This window comes from Camarhynchus parvulus, chromosome 1A (genome assembly GCF_901933205.1).
Source record: "Camarhynchus parvulus chromosome 1A, STF_HiC, whole genome shotgun sequence".
Classification (NCBI taxonomy): Eukaryota; Metazoa; Chordata; class Aves; order Passeriformes; family Thraupidae; genus Camarhynchus; species Camarhynchus parvulus.
In genome coordinates this window covers 50,426,090-50,452,292 of record NC_044586.1, presented here as the reverse complement: position 1 = coordinate 50,452,292, position 26,203 = coordinate 50,426,090, and the positions used below count along the sequence as shown (strand labels likewise).

General features: G+C 39.3%; 1 protein-coding gene across 2 annotated transcripts in view; it reads left to right on the top strand.

Annotated features, from left to right (window-relative positions):
• Positions 1-16,117: 16,117 nt before the first annotated feature.
• ZNF800 (zinc finger protein 800) overlaps positions 16,118-26,203 on the top strand; it is a 58,672-nt gene continuing 48,586 nt past the window's right edge. For both annotated transcript variants that reach the window (XM_030960242.1, XM_030960243.1), the window contains exon 1: positions 16,118-16,368. The gene's annotated coding sequence lies outside the window, so the exon portion shown is untranslated. The remainder of the gene's footprint in view (positions 16,369-26,203) is intronic.

Sequence of the window (26,203 nt, the reverse complement as noted above, 5' to 3'; positions counted from 1 at the left end):
AGTGTGGTTTTTTGGCACAACCTTTTTTGTATATTTTTTCTTTTTTTTTAAGCTAGTAAATTTAAAGTTTACAATTTTTTGGTGGTAGATCAGTGAGTTTTTAGTTGGATTTGGTTGGATTATCATGACTGTTTGCCTTAAGTAAGCAAACATGCAAATACATTTCTGTAAAGGCAAAAGTACTTTACATACAAATGTAACTAACCTATTGCTGAATTCCAGAGATTTTATTCCTGTATCATTTTTCAGCTAGATGTATATCAAAAGAGCTCTGGGCGTCCTCCTACAGAACAACTACATGGGTCATTTTTATTATTCTAATTCCTTTTATGCCCCAACTCCCTAATCCCCTCTTTTGTAGTGTCTCCACAACCTGCATCTCCTTTGGCAAGAGATGAAACAAAGGAATCTCTATATACTTACTTCAGAATTTATTTTTTTCAGAAGAGAACTTTTCTTTGCTTTTCTAAGGACTCTCCCATCTGCCTGTCTCCTATTTTCCTCTTGTATGGAAGATCATTAATTGTCTTTAATTACCTTAAATACTGTGTGTGGATGTGCTTTCTTAAAACGCAGGGGAATTTTTGGTTTTAACCCAAACTGAAAAACAAGAGGACAGACAAATTCTCTCTTCTGTGCAGAGCCCTCCCGAAATGTTCTGGCATGTTTTCATCTTTTTGTCTTTAGCTAGACACAAAATTACCTTAAGTGATATTGCTAGTTTGTCTTTTCATCTTTGTCAACTTGTTGACTTTTTACTTACAGCAATAGAAGTATTCCTTCCTCCTTCCTCCCAAGAGTTTTGCTTTATACAGCTCAAGACAAATACAAGTTTAGGATTATGAAAACCCTCAGAGGAGTTAGATGACTGCAACAAATGTCACAAAGGAAGATGAATAACAAAACCAAATAAATGGATTCAACCATTTCAAAAGGCACTTTCAGCTTGATTTCAGGAAGGGATGGTAACATATTGTTTTGAAAGGAAAACTACCAGTAGTCATAGTAGGCCTAGGCATAAATCATTAACTGGGTGCAATCTGGGGGTTCATTACTTAAATGAAATGAAACCAGTGTATGTAACTGGAAGAATCAGTCCATTAGAGTCTCTTTCAAATAGTAGCTTAATAGAACAGGAAATATTATGTGGAGAGAGGACAGGAGAAAACAAAGCCATGACATCTGATTTATTTCATTAATTGCTCCTTTTGGTTTGTTTTGTTTTGGGGTTTTGTTTGTTTGCTTGTTTTAATTTTGTTTTGTTTTGTTTGGTTTTTTTTGTGTGTGGTACAATCTCAGCAAAACCAGTTAGAGGATTAGAGGATTCATGTTATACTGCTGTTTTCAGAGCCCTCTAAATTGTGCATTCAGAAAGAAATGAGAGGAATTGAAGGGCAGAATGATCAGCATTTGCAACCAAGACATGCTACCAAAAAGGTGTGGCAGATTTTTACTTTACACATGAAGAGATGACCTGCTCTCTGATCATGGCAGCGGCAAAGGGACACAATCATTCATTTGACTTTAAACTCAAATGTTCGTGCTGGGCTTACTGCATTCCTGTTACACCCTCAGGCACATGGTGTGATTGTTGGGGTTGTCCTGTGCAGGATGAGGAGTTTGATAATCCTTAGGAATCCCTTCCAACTAAGGATATTCGATGATTCTATGCTGAAACTGGGAATGTGGATGGAAATGGATTTTAGAGGTATAAAATTCCTTTGGTTATTCCATCTCTTTAAAGAAGCTCAAGGAATAGGTACTATTGCAAAGCAAAAAACACAAGAGAGTTGCAAAGTGCCTTCTTTCTTCAGCAGAATGTCCAGGAAGCCATGCTCAGCATGTCCAACTGCCTTTAACTGAGGTGTAAGCCGGTGTAATGGATAAGGGCTGTAAAAATCCAGTCTTACATCATTGATACCAGAAGGTACAATTCAGACAGACTGATTATAGCTCAGAAAGCAAAGGCTCAGTCTGCAACAAGTCAGAGGGGTTACTGTCATCAAAATGAATAGATATTCAAGGAAAGAACTGGATAAAAAGCTGGTCACATGCTCTGTATGATGGAGTTTCCATGGCAGACTATGCATATTTCTTTCAGGTACTTCTACACACGCACTGTTGATGCTCAGTTTTTTTCTGCATAACCACTTGGAAATGTCCCATGCTGTTTGATAAAACCCAGATGGTAACCAGATGGCTACATATGACTCTTTGGAAATGCTGCTACAGACAGGGACTAAGAAACGGAAGTAAGTCTTACAAATACCTCCTTCTTCTTTCCATGACTTCCATTAATAGGGAGAGAAGATTACAATACTATATCTCCTCTAAATAATGTAAGTAAATAATGTCAGATGTTGTTTCCATTTTAGGAAAAGTAAAAGAAAATGGTGACCCAGATTCAAGGCATTTTCCAATGATGAGTAGTTTACTTACTTGATCTATCCTACACTGGCAAACTTGGGACAGTTTTAAAGTTGAAATTACTATGAAAATCCATAAATATTACACTATCTTCAAGAATACAACAAAATCTGCTCTAGCTACTTCCTTTCTAAGAGCTCTCCCTTAGACCAGTTTAGCAGCCACCCCTCTGTTTCCTAAAGGGAGAGGTACAGGCTCACACCAGTAAGAGATGACACACAGCCTGTTCCCTTCTCTAAATCACCATACTGTTTTCTAAACAACAGAAAACTCTCTTATTATACAGCTTTAGCATAACCTGTAACACCATACATCTTTCTCCATCTCTCACACATTGTTCTAGTTTGCTGTCAATGAAAATATGCTGATGTGAAGATTTAAAAATACTAACAGGGCCTGGATTATTTAAGCATTGTTGATCTAATATTGCTACAATGTCACAGAGAGTTAACATATCCCAGTTTCCACCTTCCTGGAAGTAGTATGCTTTTGAATTAATTTCTTTTGGAAAATTCTTTATAGGGATTTATTTGGCTCCAGATGGATTGTGTCTGCTCACTCTATTAATATTTCCTAATGTTGGTCAGTGATTTGCTGTCAAGTTTCTGGTTTAGTCTAATTTTTTCCCTTCTGTTTTACACTCATGCAATCTTTTGTGTGATAAAACACAACAACATACCTTCATAATGATACCTGACAAGAACTTTTCAATGTATCAGAGTTCATGGTACCAAAGCTTCTTGGCACCAAACTCTATATAATCTATGAGTAATAAATTAAGTAATTTTCATCTCTATAGTCAAAGGACACACTATGTTTGTTTGCAGCTAAGCACATTAAATATTTATTGGGAGAGAAACAATTAGATAATGCATGTGCATTGATAGGAAAATGTTAATGCATAACTTATGAGAGAGAGAAGCAAAGGGATAGAGGGGATATATCTGTAGTGGGGAATACATTTAAATGCAGGAAAATATTACCACTCAGAATAAGAACAAATATGTTCTTTTAAGATATCATAGTTGTCATTTTGATGGGAGAAGGCAGTCATCACAATTACATTCATTGCACCTGAAAGATTTGGTAGGAATTCACCAGGATCTAGTTTGTGCTAATATTTTTCTGAGGTATTTTTAACTGTTAATGAACTACTGTCAGAAGGTTCATTATTTCAGGATTACATTATTTTTAATAACACAAATTTTAATGAGTTTTCCCCTCTTGAATATTTACTCTCTGGGTATTCTTCATTGCCCACCATTCTGTGTTTCAAACTGTTCAGTCTTATTGAACAGAATGCAATAAAATGAACAGGGAAGCGCCAGTGGCTCTCTGGAAAATTGCCACTGAAGCATTTTTTTAATGTTTTCGTGCTGCCATCTTGAGTACAAGTATTAAAACTACACTTATTGTGCACTCAAGCAACCAGGCCTTTGCTTTCTTCCTTTAACACATCATCTTGCATGCTTGAATGTGGGTTTCAAATACGGCCAAATTAAATCAACTATGCACTTTATATACAGGGATGTCAGTGAGTAAAGGTAACCAGGTCATCTGTGATGATTGTTCAACACTACCAAAACCTCACGTTGAACAAACAGAAACTGGTACCAGACATTAAGATGATTATTTGCCATGTTTTTTTTTTCACTCAAACCCAGGAAATACATTTAAGCATTATTTGTTTTCTTTTTCAACACGAAGCTGTTTTTGTAGGTCTCTGGACTCCAGGAATGTGATGAGAGAATACTGGTTGGTAAGTACTGAACATTCATTCCTCCTTATTTTCATATTCTCACATTTTACATAACTCTGTGTTCTTGTCTTTTTCTGTCCGTTTCTTCAAGAATTAAGGATTAACCCCACAATATCTAGCTTCCATTGTCCAAACTTGTTCATGATTTTGAGACTAACATGACCTGATTCTCAGGAAGTTTTTAGCCACTTGCTCTGCCCTCGTGCTACCTTCAGGACACCCTGGCTGCTGGCTGAGGAGGCTGAGATGGTGGTTTAGTTAATTACTGCTTATCATTTGAATCTTGCTGCTCATAAGGGCCCATTGAAATGGTTGATCCTGTGTTTACAAGGACTCTTTCAATGTAGCATGATAATGGCTGTTCATTGATAGATGTATGTAAGCATGAAGGCTTACAGTTCTTATTTCTCAAAGCCCTAGCTGATGGTGTATCACCTGACAGATATGAATCAAGATCTTCAGAGATTTCCAGATATAAAATGGGAATAAGGCCTATATTCTCTATGCTTATAGTGATTTGATAAAGATTTTTGCCCTTCAAGAAGCAGTATTCATAAAAGAGATAATCCCTTTCAGGAAAAAACAAAACCCAAACAACTTAGCTATATTAAAGGAAAGGCTTGTGTACAAGGAAAAGCCATATTTTAGGACTGAAAAGATTAAAAGATTTCACCTGGCAAGTCCCCCATTTTTTTCCCAGTCAAATAAAATTACAGCTTTTAGACACTTGTGATTTTTGTGGTCATTCTGACTTTGCAATAAAGAATAGATGAACAGATATATTTTCTTAATCAGTCCTTCTTTGCTTAAGTGACACACAGAACTCAAATTATATTCCTGTCTGCCTATTTTACTTGTGATTGGGCTTAAGGCAGGCACAAAATTATGATTAGACTTTACACATATAATCAGACAATACTTGACTGAGTGGGCAGAAGAGACAGAATATATCATTATATCCTTATCCTTATATATTCTTATCACCCAAAAGAAAAGAAGAATGGAAAAATAATTTCATTACAGGTACATTTGGGACCATTGAAGAAGCTTCCCAAAAGAAGATAACAAGCATTGTCCTGAAAACATATTGTGTCAGGTTCACAGCAATGGGTCACATTTAGGCACACTTCACTGTACCTCAGCATCTGTGGCACACCTTCAAATGCTCTTGTCATTAATCCTTCCATTTCAAAACCACCTATCTTTTTTTCATTTGCCTTATTTTTTTTTTTTTGTTAAAAGTTTACTTGAAAGTAAACCAATTTTCTCAATTGCCTGTATTTGAGAGTCCAAAGAAGAATAAGATAAAGATGCTTAGAAACAGAACGTGAAGAAAGTGATATAGTTAAATCTAAGGAAGAAAAATCAAATTGATCAAATGAAGATTTTCAAAATAGTCTTCCACCGTGTAAAACAGCTTTTAGTAGAGAGGATGATTATAAAATTAGGAAAATAATTTTTGTTCTACTGACACAACTGTCTAATTAGGATAATAGAGCACAGAAGGCCAAGAATGCTATGAAATCTCCAGCATCTGGATAAATGAATCCCTTCTAACCCTTTCTCTTACCTAATTCTGTGATGTCTAGTTGAGGACACACTGAACTCCCAGTAATTTTCAGACCATTTGATTTACTACTCAGCAATTTCAATTTGGACAAAATGATACAATAATAAGTTGTATGTAAACACATTTCATTTGCATGGCAGGTTTTGGCAGTGGGTGGGGGGTGGGGTGGGGGCTAGAGGTGTGATAAATCTTCTAGAATCTTCCCACATGTCCAGCAGAACCAATACCAGCTGGCTCCAAGACAGACCTCCTGCTGGACAAGGGGGAGGCCCTCACCACCTCAGGGATAACAGAGCAAAGAGAGGGAAAAAACCCACCGGCTCAATTGCAGCTGGAGAGAGGAGTGAGAATAGGTGAGAGGAACAGCCCTGCAGACACCACGGTCAGTGAAGGAAGATGGGGAGGCAGGAGGTGCTCCAGGCACCAGAGCTGGGATTCCCCTGCAGCCCGTGGTGCAGCCCATGGGGAGGCAGCTGGGCCCCTGCAGCCCAGGGAGGAACAGGGGGAGCAGAGATCCACCTGCAGCCCTGGAGGAGCCCAGACCAGAGCAGGTGGATGCCCAAAGGAGGCTGTGACACCCAAGAACAGCCTGTATTAGAGCAGGCTCCTGCCAAGGTCTCTGGAGCAATGGAGAGAGGAGCCCACAATGGAGCAGGTTTGTGGTAGGAGCGATCCCATCGCGGGCCTCACATTGGAGCAGTCTGTTCCTGAAGGATTGCACCTTCTGGAAGGGATCCACACTGGAGCAGCTTGGGAAGAACAGCAGCCTGTGGGAAGGATTCACGTTGGAGAAGATCGTGGAGTCTGTCTCCCTCTGGAGGAGGAAAAGAAGGTGAAGCATCCATCTCCCAGAGCAGGAAGGAACAGCAGGGACAACGTGTGATGAGCTGGCCTCAGTTCACATTCCCTTGTCCCCCTGGGCTGCTGCAGCGGAGGAGATAGACAACTCAGGAATAAAAGTAAACCTGGGAAGAAGGGAGGGGTGGAGAGAAAGTGTTTTAGTTTTATTTCTTATTATCCTATTCTGATTTGATTGGTAAGAGATTAATTTTCTCCAAGTCTGTTTTGCTCATGACAGTAACTGATAAGTGATCTCTTCCTGTTCTAACCTCGACCCATAAACCTTCTGCTCTATCTTCTCTCCCCATCTAGCTGAGGAGGCAAGTGACAGAGCAGCTTTGATGGACATCTGGCAATGAGCAAGGGTCAACCGTTAGGAATAACGAACCTTAAAATGAAGGGAGGAGGTACAATTCAAGAAGAAGCTTAGAGATGTACTTTTAAGCAATCTATAAACTGTTTTCACCATGTGCTGCAGATTCAAACCAGAACATTAAGGTCAAATTAGTGAAACATCAGGAGGAGTGTGTAAACTACACTGAAAATGGTGGCAATTTCCCCTCTGCTGAGAGCTGGTGAGAAACAGAATCCAACTAACCTACAAGAAAACTGCCAGGCTATGTAGGATCAGGTCAAGTCCTAGACTTCTACTTACATGTATTGACTCTTAAGTGACACAATAATGCTGCCATATAGATTCTTTTGTGTATTTTTCCCCTGTGGAAAGACAGAGGCTAGGAAGTTTGGGAAAGTGTAGTCACACTAACATAATGCTTTCTGAAATGTTCAGAATTACTTTGCTCAGTATTATTAATTTTCAAGATTAAAAAAGCAGTATCACAGGTTACCAAGCAAAAAGGAAAATGGAGCTGAGAAAACCCAAACACTAAGCAGCATCCAAATCCTCTTCAAACAGAGGGAGCAAGGGAATAATTCTCCACAGGGCACCAATGGGTAGACTTCCATAGGAAAAAAATGTAGACAAATATTCAAACCATAATTCTCTGCAGGAAATCATGGAAATAGTGAAAATGCAGGTTGTCATGATTTGAGACTGCGTTATCTGCTCTTGATTAATATGCTCTTAACTTTCATTTTTAGAGTGGAAAATGGATATAGATAATGGGGAAAGTGAGAAAGAACAATGATTTTAAAAAATCACCTGTCTAATTATGCTATGTGCAACCCAAGTATTAAGTTTTATATGAAACTAGTTTAATTACGAGTTGTTACCTTTCTTTACAAATATGAGAAATAAGGTCGCTGGTGTTTTTGATCAAAGAACAATGTTTGTGGACATTGTCACACGAGAGGAGCTGTTAAACACCAATGCTTTCTGAAGCTAAAGTCTCATCTGACGTTTAAGAGACGTTCGATTCCTGGAAAACGCTCTTCCCTTTTTGACAGGGGTGTGGGGCAGCCATCCTGCCGCGCTGTGCCGCACAGAGAGACACTTGATGGTGCTGTTGTACTGCAAGCAGCAGCAGCAGCCCCGGGAAGCTGCTCCTGCCCCAGCTGCTGCTCTGCAGCCCGTGCATCGGCGCGGCTGCACCAAGTCCCAGCACTCCTGCACCTCACGGCTGGCGCTGCCGTCTAATAAATACATTGAGCAACTCCTATGCCACGGACCCTGCTGGAACAAGGAGCAGTTTAGGCTTAGTTTGAAATCATTTAAACAAATCCACTACCATGAGTGCAATTCCAAGCAGCTGGACATGGCTTCAAATTAGGGTGTCCCAGGTATCATAGGGCACTGGTAACGGATGCTCAAAAATGTGCAGCTCCTGGGAGCAGCAGGTGCTGCAAAATCTCACTGGAAATTGCTTCATCTCTATGTCTGCTCTGCCAGATGACAAGATCCATAATTTTTGTAAGTCATCACCACCCTCTTACGCTTTTTTCACATTGGGTGGTAAAAAAGGCAAGCAAAGGTTTAAAGCAGAGCACACAGGTACCCAACCAGCCAGCTGTGATATTCTAGATAACGTCTATTAGATGTTCTTGTGTTGCAATCCAGTCTGCACATGCAAAAAGGTCAGACACAGGTGTCTGAACATTTTTGGATACCCTGTCCTCCACTGAACTGATCTCCATTTCCCCATAAGTCATCATTAATATGACTAGGAACAAAAAGGTACCTGCTTTCCTTTGCCAGCTGTTCAGTTGCTAGTATGCTCCTCCTAACCAGAACTCTAGACCTGAACAGGTCTGAATACCTCCCTCTGCATTTAATAGCTAATTGATGGTTGCCAGACTAAAGCTTAATCCAGATAAAAGCCAAGATAATATGAGATTGTGACAAGATAATGGAAAATCTGGAAAGAATTTCTATGACTTTATGATATAGCAGTACATTATTTGAAGAATATGTAGCTGCTTGGTCATTCTTAGATGGCCTTAGATGACAAAAGTTCCTCTTTCTAACTTTGTTGTTGCTTTTGGAATAAATTATGTTCCATAATATGTTATGAATAAAGCAAACACAAGAAATTTTGTGGGCTGTTTAGTCAGAAAGTCTGTGATTTACTAAACTGGATCCTTTGTTTGTGGGCACATTTAAATTACTTTAAATATTTTTCCATACCAAAAGCTGCAATTGTGAGGTAGAGCTAGCACCAGATTTGTTTGCAGGTCAGACTTCTAACCTCTTTCTGCCCTGGCCAAACACAGAGTTTATTCGCCCCATCAGTTTTAATCTGCAATTCCTCCAGTGGCGTGTGTTGTGTAGTAGGTCTGTATTGTAAACCACAACTCTCGTGAATGGTATGGTTTACACTTTCAATCTTAAACTGCAGCCAGTTAAATTTTCACACATTTTCAAAAGAAGCCACCACAATGGAACTAAACTCCCAGCAGTAGCACCCTCATAGACACGACTGCCTTTGCTGCTTTAAGCGCAAATAGACTTCCATAGTAGACACTTTAATTTACTGGGGTCCAATAGCTAATTCTAGCAGCAGCCACTAGGAGATATTTCAACACATCAAGAATCCCTTAGTCTGTGGGAACTACTGCAGGCAAAGAAAGTAAACTTGCAGTCCAAATTCTTTTAGAGATTTTCCCTCAGAGAACCAGAGGGCAGTCGGGGAATTGAACAATCAAACTAAAAACCACAGAGCACCCAAGGGAGGCAGAAAGGGACCACACCCTTTCTAAACCCACTTCCCCTTTCTTTTATAATCCATCCCCAGCTTTTAGGACAGACCATTGGGTCCTAGTAACCCTCTACTAATTGAATGCTGTTGTCCACTATGTTGCCCAGAGAGGAAGTTTCTTTTCAGTTGTAAAGATTTTTTACAGTCATAAACTCAGCTTTCTATAATTCTATTATCTGATTTTGATAAAAATATTTTCTTAATTTAAATCTAATGAGCATAAAATGCTCATTTTCCCCAGTTTGCTTTCTTTCTGTTCACATCACTAAACCTTTTTTCAGGCTTGACTTGATCCCACCTGACTCTCTTCCTACCTTTCCTTTAAACCCCTTCCTGAGCAGAGCTTTGCAATGAAGGCAGAAAATAAGTAATGCATGATAAAACCCCTCTGATCAGTTAATAAATGCTGAATTTTACAGCTTATGAGGAAAGGGCGCCATATACTACAAAGTTTGTACAGAAATATTTGCAGCATCAATGACATCAGTGATTTTGCAGATTGCTGGGGCACACTTTTTCTTTAATTTGACATAGCTGTGTGTAGACCCTTTACTTATTGGAAAGATCATTTTCTTATACTTGGAAAGAAAAGTTTTTTTAAATTAAAAAATACAGAAAAAATGCAAAAAATGTAAAGCATCCTCAATTTATTGGCATAGAGTTTCTTTTCATTACTAGCTAAGTGAATACACCTAAACGTAAGTATATAAGTACAGGGGCAGGTCTTTGTCTGTCCTTATGGTAAAAAGGTTTTCAGTTCTATTGCTATAAAATGGACTGAAATTCTCCTGAAGATAGACTACAAATGTATGAATACTACTTAATAATTACAATAAGTGTAGTTTAGTGTCATAATCATGAAATGCATAAACCACAGCTATCAAGATTATGTAATAAGTGAAAAGTTCCATTGGTGTATTTTCTCATGCCATTGCCCTGGTTGAGCCTCAACTTAGGCTCCAAGCAGATTTCTCTAGCTCTCCTTTGCTTTCTGTTATATTGGATTTTTTCCCTTGCCTCAATCTGTGGATGAAAAGCAGTCTCAGAAAAATGGCACCTTACCCCCAGGTTAGAGCTGCAGCTCTCATCTGCAGAAACAGAAATCCCTCAAAAGACACTGCCAGGAAATTGGAGCTGCTATCAGTGCTGAGGTTTCACTTCCCCAGGTGTACAACTTGCTGGTGGCTGTTTCCTCCAGCTGCTGACGGGAGGCTGACCTTGCTGGACACACACCAGGGCTCAGGGGGAGCATATAACACAGAATCCTGTGACATACATAACACAGAATTCTGTGATTTACAATTCATCTGACTTTACTGATGGGCTTAAATTTGGTCAAGAAACACTACCTAAAATGTTTTAATGATTAATTAAATTTAATGCTTTAAATGTGCTGGCAGCTGTGGTGAGCTAATCAACCAGATGACATTGTGATACCTTTGCAACGAATCATTTCCTCAACAAGCTGGCTGCCTGGTTTTGGGTGGTGGGCTTCTTAGGAGTGTCAGCTGCAGTTTCCCACATCTCCAGTCTCAGCTAACTTTTCAACGACCTTGTGTCAACCATTTCCTTGGTTTCCTCACTTTTTTTGTGTTCTTTACTGGGGTGGACACAGCTCCTTACAGCCCCTGAGCAGGGACGGTGAAGCTGCATCCCCCAAGACCCCTGCAGCTCTGTGGTGCCAAACAGAGGCAGCGGCAGCTGACTTTGCTCACATCAGTCTCTTGGACAGAGCAAGAAATATGCAAAGACAGGAAAGGGCAAAACTCTCATGATTTCAACTCTCCCAGAGGTGCAGGAAGACGGGTGCCCTTTTGTGTGAAGGAGTTTGTGGAATGGAGGCCAGGACCAGGTCACAAGGGCTGTCCACATGCCCTGGTGGTATCAGCCTCAGTGCAAACTGTAGGCTGTTGCTGCTCCATAAATGCTTTACCAGGCAGTTGAATTAATGAGAAGTAAGCAGCAGTAGTGACAAGGAAAGGCAAGTTTTCCTTCCCTGCAGATACCTAGTTAGAATATGTTAGTTTCTTAAATGACAGCCCTCTCGCAGCAGCTTTACCTTTGTTACAATCCATTGCTTTATTGGGAAGCAGGCTGCACCTCCCTTTACAAAGTCTGAGTTCATGCTTTAGGCTGGCTTTTGAAAAACAAAAATATAGATTTCAAAAAGTGTTAAAGTCTTCTTTCATTTAATTACCAAAAAAAAAAAAACCCAAACCAAACCAAAAAACCAACCCCAAAACCCCAACAAAAGAAGCAACTAATGCTCTCACAAGGAAGGTTTATCACAGATTTCAAGAGAAAGCCAGAGGCAGGTCAAGTGCTTCTGAAGATCATGTATGAATATTTTGGTATTTGCTGTGTTTGTGTGCCCTGCACCATTCAGGGGATGTTCACACAGGGCTGCTGTCTCTACAAGAAAAGTGAGAAATAAAGGGAACACCTGAACCCATACTGGTGCAGTGACAAAGCATGGAGTATCATTTCCATGTGCCTGAGATCTGTCAGCCGGAACTGCAGCTGGGGAAAGATCTGTTATCCAATCTTACACAATGAAATCCAATTTCACTTTGGAAATTGCTCCATTTTAAGAAGCTTGGAGAAAGGATTTTTATTATATGCCTGCAACAGCTGTGTGTTTTTTCCCCAAATTACCCTGGCATATAGCAAATGGTATTGAATGTGCGTGAAGGGTAAGTCATATGTGTCCAATGTAGACACACCAGACCTTCTGAGCCTGTATGTGATGTGTGCCTGTGCAGATTGAATCAGCACCATGAACACAGACTCTGACTGGAATGGCTCATTGCTGACTCACGTGTCAGGAAAGAATTCTGCATATACTTTTCAACAGATGTGGTTGGGACTTCTTTAAACTTACATAGGGAAACCCAATAGGCTCTCTAATTCTCCTCAGTAGGCACACACCAGTGTCTTCACAGTGCTACAGATACTATTTGCTGCTATCTATTTCATGCTGCCTAAATAAATGGCTTCCTTTGTGAGGCTTTTATAGGCTGGAGATTTATGGATGACTAAGATCTGGAAACCAAAATACTATTTAGGTTAGGCTGTTGCTAGTTGAAGGTGGGAGGGGCATGGAGGAATTAATTCATTTATGTGGGTGTACATACAATCTTAAATTATGGTGGATATTTCTGGAGCCCTAGATAAAGGCTGGGGAAAAAAATAAAATGCAAGACTTTGCATTTACAATCCTTTTCTCCACTGTTATAATGCAAGAGTGTAGCTGTAATCTCTCACCTTATTTAGCTCTGCTATATTTCCTCATATTCCTTTTTCTACTTAACTAGTGCAGTGATTTTTGATTCAGCCAAAGCACTGTCCATTCTCTGCTCATCCTCCTTTTACCATATCAGCTTGCCTTGTGTAGGATATATTTCCAGGAGACCCCATATGGCATCTCCCAACTCCCAGGCTGACTGAACACATTTGTCTCAGGCCATTTGAACACAGGAGTCAAGAAAGACAAGGAGGTACCAGAGAGTCCATCAGAGGGCTGGCTCCCTCCCAGGTCACTGTAAGGGGGTGTGACCAAGACATTGTGTTATTCATCACCACCTTACATAATTGCCAGAGGTGGGGAAAAGGGACTCCCATGCTCACTCCCAGGACGAAGGGGATTCCTTTCTGGTGGAGCAAAGTGTTGTGGGGTGGAGCACCCATCAGCCATGGTTCATTGTCTCGGGGTCATGATGTGTGGGGTCAGGCTTGGTGAGCATTTTGCATGTAAATCACTCTCTATCTGTACACTTTTTTGAGTTAATGCTGGTGGTCTCACTGTTTGTTATCTTATCTCATTGTTGTTTCCAGTAAGCTGTTATCTCAATCTGTGATCTCTGTTTTTTGTGTTTCCCATTGGAGGGGAGAGGGGAACAGCCTATAGTTTTCTTTTTAATGGGAGTACTAAACTGAGGAATACCATTCCTAAATCATGGCATCAGGGGGCTGGAGCACCTCTTTTATGAGGAAAGACTGAGGGAGTTGGGCCTGTTTAGCCTGGAGAAGAGACAACTGAGAGGGAACCTTATCAATGTATACAAATATCTTCAGGGTAGGTGTCAAGAGGATGGAGCCAGGCTCTTTTCAGTGGTGCTCAGTGGCAGTGTGAGGGACAAGAGGCACAAACTGAAACTCAGGAAATTCCATTGGAATATGAAGTTTACTTACTTTGAGAGCAACAGTGTGCTGGAAGAGGCTGCCCAGAGAGATGGTAAAATCTCTTTCTCTGGAATTATTCAAACCCACCTGGATCCTGTACAAACTGCTCTAGGTGAACCTGCTTCAGCAGGGGGCTTGGGCTATGAAATCTCCACAGGTCCTTCCTAAGCCCAAGCGTTCTGTGATTCTGTTGTCTTCTTTGGATATTCCTTTCTATAGCTCTGAGTCAGAAACTTCTCTCTGAAATCTTCTGAATAATCTGGCAAACATACAAATGGCAAAATTCAAACAAGGTTTGGAAGTGGATGCGAGTGTTCAGTGATAAAAATATGGTGTCTGTTAATAAGATTACTGGCAATTACTGATTTCTTGCACATCAAAATGTTTCTTTGTGAAACTGAAAGATACTGCCAACCCTTATTTTTCTACTGCAAGTTTATCTGAAAAAAAATTATGACTTAATTTGTGCTAGAAGAAGGATTAATTTCTTATTGTTTATACTGAAGGAAAATGATATAATGCTATTACAAATCTTGAACTGACAGGGATTTCACTAATGAGTGACTTATGAAAACCCAGTCTAAGGAAATAAAAGCCCGTAGAAACCTTGAAATCTAATGTTCTCACACTGACAATAGCAAAGGAAAGAAAAAAGTAAAGTGTATCTGTAGGACAGATATCGAGTGTCTCAAGCTCAGACTGAGTTTAATGCTTAGAGGCTTTGGATCTTGGAAGAGTCTGAAACAACTGTGAAAACTGTTTGGTCTGAACCAATTTTTTTTCTGTCTGACATTTTAATTCCACAGATTTTGATGAAGTTATTCCAGACTTGCATGCATGTGATGCTAGAACATGGCCCATGATTATCCTTTCTCCAGTATTCTGTTATTCAGTTTGAAAATATGGCAATTTAAACTGGATTGAACTGATTAGAAGTGTCTGTAACTCATACGAATGAGAGTGAATTAGGTCGAAACTTGAAACTGCTGACGTCAGTAAAGTCCTGGCTGACTTCAGTCTGTTCTAAGCACACAACAGAAACAATTTCAATGTGCAAGAAAAAGGCACCTCTGTAGAAGATACATTGGTTTGCTGGTAAAGGCTAGCCAAGGCTGGGTTTCAGCATGGACACACTAGATGTTGCAAGGAGGGGTTTTTAGAGGTTATCCAAGGTAATGAACTCTACAGGTGATCTAACTGGGGGCTCTGTTTTGGTTCCAGATAAAGCAGCTTCCTCTGGGAATACTTACAGCCTGATTCAGTTAACAGGACTGCATTGTTGGAAATTAAGGAGTGATTAGGCATTTCCAGGACTAGGCAAAAACCCCTAAGTGTGTGCTTGAAGATCTTTATGTTTAAAATAGATATTTTCATAGAAAATTGGACATCAAAAAGTGTGTTTGGATCTAGTAATGAGTACCTGATTTTACAAACTTAGTGTAATAATCCATCTCTTACAATAAAGATATATCTGGGACAAATATTAATTGAAGTTATTTTTTGAGGACAAAGGCACTTTACTTAAAGTACCTTTCTGTACACTACTCTGTATAAAACCAAACTTCCAAGAAAGTCCCAAAACCCTGATTTTGACTGATTTTGACTTCTGGCATTTATTTGCATTGAATAAGTGGAATGACATGCAAATGTTTATATCTGACAGATTTGTAAAATCTCTGTGTCTCTAATTGCATATGCATCATTTTACAGTCCAGCTGCATCCTTTTAAAAAATGTGCACCCTTGAAATACATCACTAATTTTACACTAACTTTTTCTCTTTTCTTTTTCCTAATATTACAAATAATGGCTTTCATAATTATGAATTATAACAAGGTTTATATGCTAGAAAATTAATAATATTTACAAATCTACATTTATTACATAGATTGTCAAGGACTTTTGTCTCTTTGTCTCAGTGAGTGCTATTTCTGTCTCCACAGGAACACTTTCTTGCTGCACAGTATTTATTACTGACACTATACACAAACATTCCATAAAATATGAGAAGAAAACAAATCCAACAGCTATATTTAAAGGGTACTGTTCAAAAATCTAAACCCCATTGGAAGTGGCAAACAAAAGCATCCAGTCAGCTCCATCCTACAGCAGATGAGTGTAATATTAGTTGCAGGTGCTCAGCTTTTCAGGGTCTCTCTCAGCCTGATGTGTCCTTTAAGAGGCAATGGCACATATTGCTGCACATGTTCAGTTGCTCTACCTTTGCGCTGCAGTTCTTTACTCTGTAAAATGTTCTTCTCAGTACACAAAAGCAGCTGCTGAAGAAACTGCTTCAGACCGAGGGTGAGAGAACTGATGGCAGGATCACTAAGAAAACTCCAGTAGAGACTGAGAGAACCAGACAGTGCAGAGAAACCAAAGGATCTTCTGTGAAAAACAAAAATATCAACATTATATCCTGTCATCGAACCCCAGGTGAGATTGAAAAGCCACTAAAGCCTTTTTGGCTGTAGAGCTATGGACCTGAATTATGCTTGACTCAAAATGGTTCACCTTAGATTAAGAAAAAGAATGTTTTGCAGAAATGTTACCAAAAGCTTTTTCTATTTTCTTTGCTTCATCAGTGATTATTTTTTACCCTAGAGAAAAAAATAGTCATGGGGGGGACTTATCTGTGTCTTTTGAAAGTTTCATTGCTTAATGTTTAATCAATTAATTAAAAATTCCAATTGACAGAGACTTCAGGAATGCCTATGGCTGGCTAAATTATCCAAGCACTACGTCCGTACCTCCTGAAAATGGTGTCACAAAGCCAAATGGACAAAAATGGATGCTTGGCTCCTTAATTTACTTATGTTAAAATATATTTTATTGTAATCATTTGTAGTGAGAGATTTACCCTGGAAGAGCCCCAAAAGCTTCATGTGAAACATGCACAGCTATTTCTGTTAGTGCTTTATTTCAGGCAAGGGTTTTTTTCATTGCTCTAGCCATGCAGCAATCTGTAAAGGGAACCTACTCTGATACAGTTTGAAAAGTGCATTTTGTACTTGGCTCTCCCTTTGATCGAATTAATCTGGTCTTTTTTGTAGTTCTAAATGAGGCCTATGGGCTGACAATGTAGCTGTTTAAAGGGGATTTTAGGGGATAATAGCCAATGCAAATAGTGCCATGAGAATGGCAACTTGCTTTTGCACTTTCAACCACATAATAACAGCAAAGAAAGCTTTTAAAATGAATTGAAATTTTGTGGCTTGCCATCTGGGATTATTTGGGGAAACAGTTCTGAATACTATGGTTGTGTAAAAGAATGGTACTATGGGACACTCTTAAGCTGACATGTTTCAGATGGCACCCTTATGCTAACTGCTGCAAAGTTGGCTAGCATTTTTTTTTATTATTTTCTTTCTTCTGGATTATCTGCAAAAAATTCTCTTTGCTGGTATTTGGGGCTGAAAAACTTTTCTATTGTTAAAGAATTCAATTCAAACCCCTTGCAGCTGCTGATCCCTTTATTGTTCCAAACGTTATGTATACGCGTCTCAGATGAATGTAGCCAAGCCTTTTAGTGCCTTAATAGGTGTCTGTATAAAGGTCATTTATTCTGCAGTACTTGTTTTAACAAAAGTTTATACACAAACAGCAACTACAGCTAAAACATTCACATTAATAAATGCTCTTTGCAGTGTAAGATGCAGAGAGAAAAAGCCTACGTGGAGAAAGTATGTCCAAACATGAGAACTCTTTCCATGTTTAACTCTGAAGTAGCATATATTTTAGACTCCATCATCAAAAACCAAAGGGAAAATTGTTTCAAAGCTATTCTAAGCAGATTTTTCAGGACAAGTGTAGTTTTGATGAGGTCACTGAAAGTTATAACGCACAGGAATCAGTGGATATGTGGTAAATATATATATATATATATATATGAATTTTCCTTTGCAATTAGTTTGGAACTGAGCTTGAGGCTAGCCAGCACCTTGACATTTCAGTTGGCATAGTTGCCTTCTTTTCTCTTCCTATTCCTTTTGTCTTAGCTCCAACTGGCTGCCCTTATAAATGGCCCTTGAGGAATTAGGGTGGATATCAGATGTTTCAGATGAGAAGAACTGAGTACACTTCTCTGGCACACAAGATTTTTCTTTTTATACAAATATTAAAATACCATCTGTAAGTTTTAGGAATGTAAGTCATGTCCATGGAGAGTTTCAATTTGAGGTTATGACAGATGTTGGATGGTAAATTAAATATTTGGCTCCAAGTCTGTAAATCAACTTGGTTCCATTTACTTCTCTGGAGTTAGTTCTGCTGACACACATGTAATGAGATCAGATTTTGACTATCTAACTACTCAGTTGAACTCAGCAGAATATAAATCCATCAGTGATATGAGGGATGAGGCTTGTCAGGAAAATAATGTGCAAGCTATGGTGGGGACACATAAAGAGTAGGACCAGGGAAGCCCAACTGCTTGATCTCTGATAGAAGAAAATAGAGAAAAGAAAAAGTAGAGAAAGCTGTATTTCCTTGTTTACTGTTTAGTATTTTTTCATCATTCTTAGGAATAATAGATCATGCTCTGGTCTCTAAATATGTGATTTTTTAAATGTATAACAATGAACTTATTAGTGTTGCTGCTAGGGGCATTAGTGTAGACCACTCCACAAATCTGTGTCAAGATTTATACATGGATTGCAGTTACTCTGTACTTAAAACCTAAAAATCAATTGTTAAAGCAGAGGTTTGTGAAAAATTTATATGAATTCCACTGTGTTGATCATTTGATCTACTGCTGTGGGCTCTGCCAGATAGGTGAGGGCTGTTCTGCCAAGGATTGCAGTCAGACTGCCCTATGCCTCCAGTCTCAGATTCCAAGCCAGCACAGCTCAGTTGCTCTAAAATGCTACCTCTGCCACAGAGGCAGGCTGCCTGCAGCTGCCTACACTTCCACTTTGCAGCCATATGAAACTAGGTGGAAAGTTCAGTGCTGGAAAGTTGCTGTACTGTGTGCCTCAGAGCCAACACTATTAATCTCATGGATAACTACATCCTGCTCTAGCTGAAGCTTCCAGGTGGTCTTCAAACCAGCCACACGTAGAATGTATTGTAATAATCTCATTTGGCAGCAGCACAGGCACAGCTACTGTGGCTAGGTCCTCATCCAAGCAAAATGACTGCAATTTTGCCAGACAAGACAAGGTGCCAATGCATTGACCAGTGTGATGACTGGTCAAAATCCCATATCAGAAAATGCAAATCCTTCTTGCTTTGGCAGGTAAATCCTATTGCTATAAATATTCTAAATATTTCATAATAGCAGCACAGTGATTCTGAGGGAGAAATACAGAGTAGCCATGGCATGGCACTGCAGAATCCACTACAAGAACAGCAGGGGGGATAGGGAATGCCATTATAAGAAGTAGAGGGAAAAATTTCCTCCTCACAGTAAATATAGCCTTAGTTAGACTAATAAAGCACAAGGAACTAATCAACAAGCCCCAGCAGAATGTGCTGTCAGTCACAGAAGCATGTTTCCTACATGAGGAACAGTTTTCTGTGAAGTTCATTCTGCCCTGAAAGGTGAGGAGCAGTAGGCAGTGTCCATCGCAGAGGCAGGAGACCACTCATCAGCTGCTTGGCTGATCAGTGCTCTGATCTGGCCAGCAAAGCTGCTGCTGCTGGGTGCAGGAACTCTGGGGAGGCAGCACCTGGCAGCAGCTTCTTAAGGACATTCTGCATGAGCTTGTTTTGTCTGAGAACAGGAGGAAATCCAACACTATGCTTTAGGTTGACATGACCATGCCATTTTTTAAGTCAGGCAATGGCTCCATCAACACTGTTAACTATATTCATTGTTCTGGATAGCTTAATATAAGAACATTCACAAAATAATTTGATTTTTTTAAAAAAGGTGAAATATTGGTAGGATACTATTATGACCATATCAGGTCTAGTGTAATAAAATGAGGAATCAGTCAAATATCTAAATAACTTTTGCAATGCATCTGCAGCCAAGCCTTTAGCTGGTTAATATCCTTTTACCTTGCACTTCAAATTGCAGACCTGATCTCATCAATCTCAGATAATGACTCTTCAGTGCCTTTTTTATTTCCTGCTTTTTAAGAAATTCCATTGCTTCAATTTCTACCATATTCATGACTGCAAAGTATGTGCAAAATAGGTGTTTGCATCAAATTAGTGTGTAATATAGCACGATACAGCAGGAGTAAGGGCAAAATTCTTCTCTGTTATCTATGAGCAACACCTACAGCCCTTCAGCTTGCTTCATCACTAAATCAGCTGTAAGAGGTTTTGTAGCAACAACAAACCAATATTGACATTTAATATTATATTCTGAAATAATGATTCTGACTTAAAAGCTGGAGTGACCACTAAGAAAATAAATGTCATGCATCATGAAGAAAGCTGGTCATTTGATCAAAAGTTTAAAATAAGTAAGGTTAATAACATCACCAAGTGCTCAGAAATGTGAGTCTACTCAGGCTGGCAGGCAACTTTTTAATTTGCTGGTCGATCTACAACAAGAAACTTACATTCTTGTGCATCAACTCACACAATATTCTTAATCTTTGAGAGCACTCTATTCTTCCTGATACAGCAAAGCTAGTAATTATAATATAAAAATAGCTAAATACCCAGGATATATATAATTTTTTTGTCACTCACATCTCAATTATTTTAGGTCCGTATGAACTGTGCATTTTGCTTTTCATACAGTACGTGCATAATTCCTTTACTAAAACCTCATAACCACAAACTCAAAACCTTGTGGCAGTACATGTCATGAAAGCTTTTACACAAATGACTTACACCAACTTGTTTGTAGTGTATTGCAGGGGTTGGCAGGCTGTGCAAGAACTGCAGAAGTGCTGGGACTTAATATTTTCACTGGTTTAATCTCCAGATTCTCTGATTAGATTTGTAGATAAATTATGATTGTAGCTGTTTCACAAACATGAAGGAATACATGGTCTCTGCACTGATGAGTGTAAAACAGCTGATGTTGTCAGTGTGTGTGAGGGTGTTTTTTCAGCACGTAGTCCACCAGTACTTTTCATGGGAGATGTTGCCAGTTTGGGTGGAGTTTTTTCAGTCTTTCCCCAGTTTCATTTGAAATGTTTACTGTCCTGTGAATAAAGTTTTTTGTTTTAATGGGCAATGTGAGAGTAATAGGTTCAAAGTTACTGACTCCTGTGATTTGGTGCAGGAGTGCCATGTTCCCTTGTGACTCAGAGCATCATGCTGGATCCATATTAACCAGAATATACTTCCAGTAAATAAATCAAAAATAAATGTGGTTATGCCATTTCTCCTTCACCCTTCTGTCTCACAAAACTGGGTATTTTCTTTGTCTGGTACCATTCACAGATACTATACTCCAGAGCTCTGAAACAGACTGAACCACGACAAAGAAAATCTTGCATGAACTCTTAATCACCTTGAATTGAGGTGAATCTTAGCCATTTTGTACTTCCTACCTTAGATACAAATGAGTGACACAGACAATAAGCTCAGAATAAACCATGACATAGCTGGGAGGGGAAGAGCCCTGTGAGATAATCAGGCTTAGATCTTACACTGAACACAGTTCAATTTGGCTAATCATGGTCTGCCAATCTAACTTGCTTTCTGCAGATTTGAATATCTAGGCTGATCCTATCCCTTTTTTTCTTTCCTGTAAATACTGACATCAGAGTAGTGCATAGAGCACATCTAGGAGTTAGTAATGTGTTGAGAAGATGTAATAATGTTCTTTGATCAAGACACCATTCCTCTGAGCAAAGAAGGGCACACAGCTCTCAGGAAGAGTGCTGAAGCCCATATATGACACAAACTGGGAACTGGAATGTTTCTTGAACTCTCATTTACATTGGAAGAGGAAAGGTTTTTTAATGTGCTGAAGGCTGAATTTATTTAACTGTTGAAAAGGAGCCTACCAACCACCAGACAAGTAAAGACGAGACTATTGTGACCTTGAATGACTACAGGATTTGCTGCCAGTTCAATTTAGCGTTCAATTTGTTGCTGATGTTGCTTCTTTCCAAAAATGCTGGAGCCATACAGTAGAAAACACAGGGCACGTACTGAAACATTGCTTCTTAGGACAGCAAGAGTTTGTTTAGATGGCTGTTACTAATGTGTCACTTTGCTTTGCTAAATAAACTCTGGAACAGGGTCATGAAAGTTGGCTTTGTCATTAGGTACTGAACGTGGAAAGCCTCAGTTCTCAAATCACACATCTTTGTTCTGGAGTGTAATTATAGTAACTGATTACAGCAGTAAGTCTTTATTATCTGTGAGGGCAAACAGTAGAGCAGTAAAGAAGCTTGTTGTTATGCTAAAAAGAAAGCAGATCCTGTTGCCTCTTTGTTTGTTTGTTTTTCTGTAAAGCTTACCTCCTCTTCCAGCAATTCCTCATCAAAAAGCTCAGCCCACTGCCAGGGTAGGAGGAATGCTGCAGTGCAACTTCACTCATCTCACTGTTTTGTAGGAAGAGAGCAATGGAAAAGATACCACATTGCTAGCTTGTTCTTAGACAGCTTTCATTTAAGCTGCTGTTGTCCTGAAGACTGGTATTTCATTTCCAGGTTCCATCTTACCCTTAGAGCTGTCCAGATGGAAAAGCTTTTGTGTTTCAGTTACACTACAGCTTTCAGTGCTTTGCAGGATGCATTGCTTGCTCCGGTTGACGTGCAGATCTCAGGAGGCAGCCTCTAGACATGCAATATGTGCTGGTGTGTATTTATTTGTTGGAACTGTTGTTAGACATCAGCTGCACATGGATGCCAGCAGATATACTTCCAGAAAGACTGGACATCAAATCTTCACTTTCTGCCTCGCATTCGGTTTGTCATATCCAGGTGACTTACACGTGGAGATGTAGGTGTAATAATTTAGATTGAACTCTTGGATCTTCTGAAAATGTAGGATTGTAAAGATGCTGTCACAGTTTGGCACACTTGTTACCAACAGGTGTCAGTGTTGTAGTGTGTTTTTATTGCCCAGGGTCTGCTCCTGCTGTGCTTTGCCAGAGAAGCTTTGCTTCATATGCTTCAGTAACACACCACACACACTGACGCACATATGGCTTTGGCACATCCTGTCCTCAAGAACTGCTACAAAAAGAAGCACTTTTTCCTGGTCATGCATGGTAATGAAGGCTATTTGGAGAATGTTTCATATTGAAGATTGCTAAATTAAACAAAGCTCATCTAGTGATACAGTAATAGAGAATGACAGTGTTTGGGAAGTGAAAGGAAGGATATGAAGCACCGTAAGTCTAGCTGATGGCAAAGAAACTTGCAGTACTGGCAGCTTAAATAAGTCCTAAATTTGTCTATAGTCTCTTGATTTGATTCATCAAAGGAAAATGTTCAAGTATGTTGCTTCAAGATGTTTATGGAAAAAAACATTTCTTTATTTTCTGTACAGCAACAAGTAAATATAGATATTTTTTATTCATAGTGACAACAAGACTCTAGTCATAGAGACTTTTAAGTGAAATTAAGGCTACATGTGACAGGACTAAGATTTGCTGGATCGTTTTCAAACGTCAAAGCCGAAATATTTTAACAGTGCTGTCTAAACTAAAGATCTGCATTCACAGTTAAGCCCATAAATAACACATTTATAAAGAGTCTTCATCTCTTCCTCACAAATATTTGCCTTACAGAGTCTCCATACAACTCATAGAGGCTATGATTTGTACCAGAAACCTGGTGTGGTGCCTACATTTCTAATAGACAAGAGCAGGTAACTTCCCATGTTAGCTAAGCAGAACAGCTCAGCATCTATTTCTGTCCAGAGGCCTTCAGAATTCACACACTGGGTGTCTGTATGCCACCTTGCCTGGCAGGGATGTTCTGAGCATATCTAGCCCACAGTGGCATCACTGAAAGAAAAAGATAAGGACACCTCCATTTCACATATTTCATATATGCAAGAGCAAAGAGATTTCCGTTTTATCTTTTTTTCATTTTCAGGGACAAAAGAATTTTCTCCTTACTTCAGCATCATATTGAGACACCTTCCCTCATTCTTAATCCCATCTGCTATGTCCTATCAAGCATTTAACAATCTTCTGTCTGGATGAGTCAGGGTACTATTCATTTTTAAAGTTTTATTACTTGCTGAGGGTACTGTTCTGAAAAAAAACCATGGGGACGGGTTTCTTTAAGATATTAAAGACTGACTTTGGAAAATCCTAGGTGGTGGTAAAAAATGGGAAGTTTCACTGGGTGTTGCCCTTAAAGGCAATATTTTTTTTGGTGCTATAATTTTGTGGACCTGGGAAGCATGAAAGCTATATCTAAGAAAGTGCCTGACTCAGAAAAAGAAAAAAGGTTTATGTGTAATAGATTATAATCTGAGAAATTAATAAATCTTCCTTATTTATGCAGTTGTGTGATGCAGGACTGTCAGTCTCAGTTGTTCAAATACTAGAAGCTGAGCTCCCAAAGCCTTGTCTTAAAATCGTGATTTAAAAGATAATGGGTTTGTTGTGGTTTTAAGCCCAGCTGGAGATGAAACACTATGCAGCTGCTCACTCACTCCCCCTTTTTCTCCCACCCCGCTGGAATGGGGAGGACAATCAAAGTAAGACTTGTATGCTGTGATAAGAACAATTTGATAATTGAAAATAAAGTAAAAAACAACAATAAATGTAAATAAAAATGATAATAAAAAGGAAAAAAATCCAAGTGATGCACAGTGCAATTGTTCAAGACCCACTGACTGATCCCAGACCCCCTTCCTGGACCCAGATTGGTTGCCCTTGAGGGTATCAGAGTAATTCCCCCAGTTTAGATCCTGGGCATGATGGTCTAGGCTGTTGAATACTGCTTTGGTCAGTTTGGGTCACCTGTCCTGCAGTCCCAGCTATGCCTCCTCCCAGGCTGGTTTTTTTATTTGCATATGTCCTCACTGGCAGAGCATGAGACTCGAGGAAGAGAAAAAGTGCTTGACTTAGAATAAACATGAATTAGCAAAACCCCAAAACATCAGGGTGCTATCAGCACCATTCCCACTATAAATCCAAAATATAGCACTGTAACAGCTCGTGAGAAGAAATTAACTCTACCCTAGCTGAAGCCAGGACAGGGTTATATTTGCTAAGTTGTTAAAGCTTTTCTTTGTTCCTTTGAAAAACATGATTAAAACAGCGCAGTGCAAAGCAGAAAAGAGACCTTATTTCCCTCCAGAAGTGGATAAAGGTACAAAAGTAAGATGGTGAACATCTTTTTCAGAAAAACTGTTGAATTTGGGAACTAAGTAATCACTACTGCCCAAGAGTTGCCTGCTGCAATGTGCTGACTAGGTGCTGTATACAATAGTTATAAAGAAGTAAAAAGCACTCGATACTTAAATGTAACAAAACATGTAAATGCTATGTGTGCACAGTGCTCTATTGCATTGGCTCTTTGGAAAGGTAAGGTAGACAGCCTGTTTCATGTTTGTGTAAAGGAAATGAATAAATAGCTTTGATTCAGTGCTACAGAACAGGTGAAAAACTGAACTTGAGAACAGAAGTTGACAGTAAAAGATTTTATTGCATTGTGTAGTGTAGATGTTTGTGAAGAAAGAGGTAAAATAAGCAGGTTTATATTGCTACTGCTGATGCAGAGCATATTTGCATTGCATGCTTTGAAGAAACCATTCAACAGAAGTTAACTCATGAGAGTCTAACACTGTTGCTAAGTTTAGCAAGAAACCAGTCAAAGAAATTTTGGGCTTTGTGACACACCTGCAAGTGTCTTACTGAGCTTATATAATGGCAGCTGTTGCTGTTTTATGTTGTTGATAGAAACAAAGCCAGGGTTGAACTGAAGCCCAGTATCAGAGTTGCTCTGACTGAGATGAAAATCATAAAGCTTATGCTGTGGGTTGACCCTAGGCAGCAGCTGAGAACTCACTCACTTCTTCACTCCCCTGTCCCCCTAGAATGAGGAACAATTAGACAGTGAAAATATTAATATATTGAGATCAAAACAATATAATACTTGAAGCAAAAGCTGAATATGTAAGGAAAGGGAAAAAAAAGGCATTTATACATTACTTTTCTGTGCTTGGAAAGCAGAATCTTGGCATGTGTAATGTCACAAATACAAACGTCACCCCTTAGTCTTTCAGTCCTTGAGATTTTGTTGCTGAAAACAATTTCATGTGGTATGGCATATCCCTTTGGCCAGCTCAGGTTGGCTGTCCTGGCTTAGTCCCTGCTCAGTTTCTCACCTATCAGTAGCCTACTCACTGTGCAGTTCAGCTGAAAATGGGACACTGTTGTGTCATC